Here is a 6,250-nt window from a genome sequence, read left to right as displayed (position 1 = left end):
GCACATGTAACGACTTTTGACACTTGTACCATCTACTAAACCTTTTCGTATGTATTTTTATAGTTAAGTTAAAATTAAAACTTTAAAGCCTTGACCCGAGAAAAAATTAGGAAGTTTTTTACCAATTTGAACTTATGCCAGAATGAACTCGGGTGCATCGTTCCCCTTGTATTTTTTGAACTTACGGCTAACACAGAACTAAATAGCTTCAGTCGGATTGCGCATCATATGTTCCTAGATCAATTAAAAATTTTAAAGTCAATTAAATGATTAGTTCTTCAAAACTTCGAATTTCAATAAGAGATACAGTTCACTAAAAACTGCGCTATTTCAAGTGATTTCACAGTCGTTGGAAAGGTATTGTTACGGTTTAGGATTAAGGGGCTTATATACACAAAGTTAGGCATCAGAGTATTAAGTCGGTATAAAGAAACTGATGATACAAGTCCACTAAGCCTTTATATCAAACATGTACAGCACTTACCGACACAGTTCTACCATAGGATCATCCATTGTCCGCAACAGCGTTTGTTAAACTAGATGTCAAAAGGAACTAAGAGAGTCAGCAGGGCTAGCCAACTAGCTGTAGGTAATGACATACACGATCCCATGCAACGTTAAGCTATGGGAATCAGTCAGGCAGAACACAACCTATTCAAGTGTCATTGTGTCAATACCCATAATTGATCAATTCAATAATTCCCTGGTGTTGGAATTTCCAAGCAGTGCGAAGTTGTAAATCCAGCTGACATCAGACGACAGTCTCACACTTGAAGGCGGAGTTTCAGCATTGATTCAAAAGCGTTAAAAGTGGAGAGTGGAGCTTCGACATCTGAGCATACAAAGCTAAAAAATCCTCATCTTTATCGATTCACTATTCTAACTCCTCAGCAATATTTTAAGATTACTAACTTTTACAACACATTTGTACAGTTCATTCACTCAGAAACTCCAGATTTTTGTTTTTCATGTATCCCTTTTGCTTGGCATGTAATGGAAAACATTACTTTGTTCATGATTACAAAGTTCATTGAAAATAAAACATAGCAGATGATGACAACATGCCCAACCAGCCAGCAATTGCACAAGCTAGGTGGCAGGAAGATGGCTCATTCCAGTCGGGCCAAGAAGAGGTCGACCAGACCTTACTGCGCCAAACAGAAAAGAGACTAGGCCTGCTGGTTGTATGACCAACCAGCTGCAAAATTGATAAGAGGAAACCTGCCAGCCACAGTCAACATCAAAAATACTGACCAGTTATTGGGCATGAAATGAGAACACAGGTTTGCCCCAGAAGAAGACGACAGATCTTAGCTTGTATATGAGGAAAGGATGCAACAGCAAGGATTGGTAGAGTTAGGGAAAGCCTCCCCATTTGCAGCTAATTTTATTCACACACTATAAATATGCATTCTTTACTCAAACAAAGCGGTTGATTCTAAATAGAGCAGTAGAAAGTTCACGGCAAATCCTTTACCATACATACATCAACATCATTTGATGATTTAGCAGAAATCGGTTTTGACTACGTGCTTATGAATCGGGTCTGAATACAATTTTGTATTACCTAGATGAGTATAACTCTCATGCACAACGAAAATCGGTGCGGTTTAAATAATTTGGCTGGCTGCATGTTAAACCTGTATATTAGTCTAGCCTTTTTGTAAGTAAAATATTGACTGGTAAAAGTTGAATACAGTTAGAGTAAATACCATCAAGCATAATGCTGATGAGAAGTAGGTAAACAGTTACAATTGCAAGTGTAAAAAAGTATAGTAGATAAAGAAGTATAAGGAAAGTCGTGCAAAGGTAATAAGTGATACTGTATTTGTGGCATTTCTCTAGTTCTCCATTTTCTCAGCATCATCGGTTGTGCTCTTAGACGAACATTAACATATTACCATTGTGCATTAATTTTTCAAGCAACTCACAAGCTGCTGATCATGTATGGAGCAGAGCATCTAAAGTCTGATACTGCTAGGTTATATCTTAGTAGAAAAAATTGGAGATGAGAAGCTCAAAATGTGCAGCCAACAGTAAAATCTGAAAAAGAAGGGTGTAGCATCCATAGTCACTCTAGACAATCTACTAGCTGAATTTCACTTGGTTGTGTGATAATAAAACTGCACACTGATGATGATGAAAATAGCTGACACGAAAAAAGCTCTCCATGGTGCCTACCGCCGACAGGTATCTAAGTTTGGCAATCTACCCTAAACCTATGTTTGGCAAAACAAAGGTGATGTAATTGTCTATACAACCTACATACATATATTTTACATAAATATGATATATATAATATATTTATATATATATATATATATATATATCACAGACTATCCCAGGCTATCACAGATTATCACAGATTATCACCGATTATCACAGATTATCACAGATTATCACATATTATCACAGATTATCACAGATTATCACAAAACATCACAGATCATCACAGATCATCACAGATCATCACAGATAATCACAGATCATCACAGATCATCACAGACTATCACAGATTGGCCATCGCCAGATGGCCAAGGCAGACAATCGCAGACCATCTCATACTGTCGCAGATCATCGCAGACCATCGAGACTATCGTGGACCATCACGGACCATCGGGGATCATCGCGGACCATCGCGGACCATCGCGGACCATCTCAGACCATCGCGGACCAGCACAGACCATCGCAGACCATCACAGACCATCGTGGAACATCGCAGGCCATCGCAGACCATCGCATACCATCGCAGACTATCGCAGACTATCACATATGTAATGTGGAATTGCTGCAGCTACACTGAGATACAGTTTGTGCAGCTATTTACTTATCAACACAATCTATAGAACAAATACATCATAATTTAGTGATATGTAGAACACATGATAGCTTGTGAGTTTGCTATAGACAAAAGCAGTAATACCAAGAGAGTGCAATTACCAGGTATTATGATTTTAATATGTTTTGACAGACAATGTAAATATCAAATCTCAGTAGCTTTCGAAGGACGTAAAAAAACACAAGGTTTTGCTTTTCTAAATGCTCTGCGGCTTTGACTCTTTGCTTTCAGCCATTTTTTGTTTTTGAGGTCTATTTTAGGGGCATTAACAGTCTAAGCTCATCTGTGCATGTATGATGCAGCAAAGCTTGAGTTAAAATTGACAAATTTAGCCATAAAAGTCAAAGACTATCAGACTACATGCTAGTTTTGGCTTACTGATAAATGGTTAAAAGTGTAAGGCTAATAAGGAGAACACAAATACACGATGCTTTTGACTACCTGGGCAAGAACTAACTAAACTGAATCAGATGAGCTGAGACTGCGGAAAAAGATTTTAATAGTGTAGCGAGTTGATCTTTTTGGATGACAGGCAATCAGTAGAATCAAGTTTTTGGGAGAAAAAGGTGAAAAGGATCACGCAATTTGTCTTTTTTATACATATATCTGCATGTACACAAGCCAACAAAGCATAACGTTTTGTTCGTAGTTGACTTCAAATGTCCCAAACTAAAAGACTCATACCATAGCCTTTACCATGATTAAAGAAGGAAAAAATACGATTTAAAGCAATTTTCAGTATTAGGATTCAAGCCTTGCCATCATAGCTGCAAATTATTAACATCACTTAACATTTAGGCAAATGAGCATCTTTGCAGATACCTGCTTTAGTTGGCTGAACTAGCTAGAATATAGATGGGATGTTTACCTGCACAGCTCGTCCATGGCATCAGCCATTACTTTGAAGCAGGGCTACTAAAGATGATCTTTCTCGGTAAGTTGAAACTAAAGAATGCAGCATTGAAAAGAACGTTACAGCGATGAATGAAGGTCACGTAGAAGCTAGTTCAAAGCAATCATTACAGTGGGTCAATTATGTAAATAAAGACGATAGGGAAATCCCCGTCACAAAATTTCCACTGTGACGAATTGTTACTGAACTAGGCTGTATAGCTACTAAAACAATGACTGACATCTCTGACTGTGTGGCGTTAGATCGCCTTGTCAGGCTTGAGTGATTCAGCAATGTATTGTTGTCCATTTGAGATAGAAAGTACGAGTACATTTTTTAAGTTAATAATCGAGTAGAGGCTATGAATTTTACTACAAAAAAGCAATTTAAACTTCTTAAAGTTATTAAGACACTAACTTTACTGTTTAAAAAATTCATCTGCCAATGCAGTGCTTTTGACTCAATTTGCATATCGTTCAAACATTTTATATTTTACTAGACACCACCTATATAAAAGTTAATCTAGCTTTTAACATTTGCAGTCAAACATGGTGGCCAATTTGTAAAATTACTGTAACATACATGTAAATTAAAGAGAACCTGATTGCTTGGCTGATTCAATCAGCCTGTCAAAACTGAGCCTAAAAAGAGTGTAAGCTACTGCTACGAGGGCATTCCAAGCCGACTGATTTGTGATGCATGTGCTCATTTGCTCAATTGTTTAAAATATTGATCAGCGAAAGCGCATTGAAAAGTTATCCTGGAACTGTAATCGAAATACACAGGTTGGTCAGCATTTTGCAACTATGCCTTTCAAGGACAGGCCTAATCTTAGGGTCTACACAATGTAGTATTTGACTTTCAAGCAAAATCGAATGAATATTACAGGTACCTGGTGAGGTTGTCAAATTATATCAATGAAAATCAACAATCTAGTTTTTTGCATCAGCTTACAGAGTACTGATAAATGTTGCACATATGGTTTAGGTTTTCTCTTAAACTGCCAATCAATATTTTTATATCAAAGTAACATACATGTACACCGAAAGTTGATTACAAAACACAGATAATACTAGTACATAAATGAGTAGAAAAGGTTATATTAACAGGAGATGTTGATAGATTAAGGGTTAATGGACAAGCACAGAATATTATTGAGTTTAGGTTTGAATAACGTTCATGGTATAATTTGGAGTGAATACTATGTTTTATCAGCTTCTTAAAGTTGTGAAAGCGGACAAAAAGATTCAAAATCTTGGAAGGATTTTTTGATGGAACACTGCTAAATGATTAAATTATAATCACTTATCTTTGAACCTTTAAACTACATGTAGGTTACATAAAATTATCCGTTCAAAAGTTTTATAAAAGTGGAGCATGTGTTAAAAGGCAGTAAATAGAGAATTTACCAACAATATCTAAGTTTAAGAAGATTTTTTTATTGATATCATCGACAAAGTTTTTGTTAGCACGCTACACGGGATTTATGCAAAAAACAGATTGATGCAGTTCTATATCCATTGATTAAATTTTACCACGGGATGTATAAATACAAACCAGACCTTTCGCTGTAAAATCATGGAATTCGCTAAAAGAATCCGCTTGGGTTGTACAGTACAATTATCTATCGTGTTGGGTTGCCTAAGCATGCCGTGTGACATTGAGATGGAAAAAAAGCATTAGACTAGTGACTGACAAAAATGGTTTCATTAGAAATTCATGCGCTGGCTACTCGTTGGAATGTTGCCAAAAAATGACCGCATGTCACAGCTTGGAGCTTGCATTGTAATTTTTGCCTTCAAAACTGGTGCTTTGCTTTTTATCATGTAGGTTGTTGCTTCAAAAAATACTAATTATAACTTTTAAATAAATGTAAATATTAGAATGGTGTCAGTTGACATTTAAGAATAATATCAGATTGTTTTAAACTGTTAGAACACCAAAAATGTGTTAGAAAATTGTTGTCCAATGTTGCCATTATTGTCATATTATAATAATAAGGCATGTGGCATATAAATATTTTTTATATCAAAATACAAAATGTAGTGCTTTTCACATTTAATGAAACAAAGCTTGCTAGCGTCACACTTTCGCAACATGTTTACTGCGACTAACAAAAACAATTAATTTCTAAACTTGTATGAATTTAAATAATATAGCAAAATGATATATGTGACACTTTGTACGTATAGTGTATATAATCAACTGAAGGGATTTGTCTGAACACTCAATCAGTAGTTTTGTGTGGTGCATGAGTTTTAGTGACTCTCAGATGCCATTGAGATGTTTAGTCATCAAAATAAAGAGCCTCAAATAAAAATAGCACTAGCTCAAATTGCAAAGGTATTGCATACATACCTCTTCATGAGTTAAGTATAGTGGTCTTTGTTTCTCTGTTTCTGGCTTGTAACACTCGGGTGTCTTGTACCTGCAGAGCTCTCAATCTCGTCAAGATAGCACTTGAATCATGGGTTTCCTTCAAATCCAAGTGTGCAAACTGAAAGGAAAAAATAAAAATC

This window comes from Watersipora subatra, chromosome 8 (assembly GCF_963576615.1).
Source record: "Watersipora subatra chromosome 8, tzWatSuba1.1, whole genome shotgun sequence".
In the NCBI taxonomy this organism is placed as follows: Eukaryota; Metazoa; Bryozoa; class Gymnolaemata; order Cheilostomatida; family Watersiporidae; genus Watersipora; species Watersipora subatra.
Note: the sequence above shows the minus strand (reverse complement) of the source record.